This window comes from Pteropus vampyrus, unplaced genomic scaffold, assembly GCF_000151845.1.
Source record: "Pteropus vampyrus isolate Shadow unplaced genomic scaffold, Pvam_2.0 Scaffold329, whole genome shotgun sequence".
Lineage (NCBI taxonomy): Eukaryota > Metazoa > Chordata > Mammalia > Chiroptera > Pteropodidae > Pteropus > Pteropus vampyrus.
In genome coordinates, this window is record NW_011889110.1 from 808,167 (window position 1) to 810,037 (window position 1,871).

Genomic DNA, 1,871 nt, shown 5'->3' on the forward strand with positions numbered 1-1,871 from the left:
CAGTTCACTCACTCATTCATTCATTCACTTATTCAAAGATGACTTATTGGGTCCCTACCCTGAACCAAGGTACAACACCATATCCCAAGGATATTATAATAGAACATACTGAGGAGCTGACAGTCAAGTGGCATTATCAGACAGGTGAAGATGTAGTTCCCGTCGGGTGTGGCAAGTATGAAAGAGGTGTGCACAGGGCACTATAATAGCAAAATATAGGGTGCACTTAACCCAGCCTCAGGGGGGTGAGGGGCAAGGGAACTTCAGAGAAGGTTTCTTGCAGGGAAAAGAATCAGCGCCAAACCTTTAAGGATCAGTAGGAGTCAGAGTACTAGGTTTTTCCAGGTGGAGGGGGGCAAAATGGCCTGGAAGTAAGTAGCTTAGGGGGTTCAGGAGGAGACGAGGGAGGTGAGAGTGGAATAAGGGGGTGGAGGACCATTGTGGGTCTGACGTGCCATCTGAAGGACTTTGGACTGCATCACCGTGGTGACGATGGGACAATCGAGAGCTTTTAAAGGATTTCTAGAAATTGCGATAGGGCTGATCCTTGGTTTTAGGGAAACTTCATTTTCTATTCTCCCAAGAGTGACCAGGGGACATTTGCACACCCACTAATTACTAGAGAGAAGTTGATAAGCAGATTTGTAATTTAAATTGGAAGACATCTCCGCCGAGGATAAATGTCCAAATCAGTGCATTCTCTTTTCAGCTAAGAAACCTAGCTGGTGACGAGTGGAGATGTGCAGTGTACTCATCGAGACAGCAGAAAGGAGCAGGTAGATCTAAACCCAGTCTTCGTTAGCCAAGGGGACACGACCACTGGGTGGGTGGGCACACCTGTTCTTCCTCAGAGCACCTCTGTCCAGGTAGGACAGAGAATTCCAAAGGTCGACATCACCATTTTCCGAGGCTGTTCTGGAGTAAACCTCCTCACACCCCATCACCACCTTTCACGTTTACTTGTTTCTCTGAAAAGGTAGAGCGGTGCCAGCCACAGGCAGGGGCCCTGGGTACCTGAGGGGACCGTACTTCCCTCGAATACCTCTTGTTTCCAGCCTAATTGGAGTCAGTGGGAGTTCAGAAGTGGTATGCAGAAGAGATACGTAGACACAGGACACAAGAGATCAAGCCAGAACAGGCCATTTTTATTGGTTCGGTCAATTTTGGCACACCAGGGTTCCCTTTGGGTTAGGGGGGTTTCGGTCACGAGCGTCCAGCTGAACAAGCACATAGGGGGTAGGTACTGGGGCTGCGTAGAGAGATGAGAACAGCTCTTCAGAAGCGCTTGCTCGGAATGGAAAAAGGAGAACCCATATTGGGGCGATAACCTCCAGGCCGGCTTCAGGGGTCCTTTCTCTTGACCTGAAGAAGAGAAGGTGCTGGAGTCACCGGGAGTGGTGGGGGCCGAAAGGAAGCAGGACGGCCCACTGACTAGGTGAATAAGGCTCCTCACAACCTCCCTTGGGGTTCAGGTGACCCCAGCTTCTCCTCCCCTCCTAGCTCTTTCACTGCAGTCCCAGAGGTACAAGGCGTCTGCTGAGGCATGTAGGCGAACCCCTTCTTTCTCTCTGCCCTCCTCTGGTCCTGGCAGGGTCTGTCTGCTCCTGGCTCCACGTTTCTGTGTTTCAAGTATCACCTCCAACCTGCCTGCCTGTCCTGCCGGCCTCCTTACCATGGCCATCAGCACCAGGGCGCTGACCAGCACCGCGTACAGCGTGGCCTTCCCCAGCAGGATCTCATACAGGATGGTGGCAGACAGGAGCCCTTGCTGGTAGGACTCTGTTGATGGGAAGGGAGAGAAGGTACATATGTACCTGGGAGCAGGAATCTCTGGCTCCCAACCCCCACCCCTGCCCCCCCCCCCCCCCCCC

General features: G+C 52.4%; 1 long non-coding RNA gene across 1 annotated transcript; it reads right to left on the minus strand.

Moving 5' to 3' along the window:
• Positions 1-1,124: 1,124 nt before the first annotated feature.
• Positions 1,125-1,858, minus strand: LOC105304121. Its single transcript, XR_896971.2, has 2 exons — positions 1,673-1,858; positions 1,125-1,362 (listed from the first exon to the last, which is right to left on the minus strand). It is a non-coding gene; the product is annotated as an uncharacterized LOC105304121 (long non-coding RNA).
• Positions 1,859-1,871: the final 13 nt, after the last annotated feature.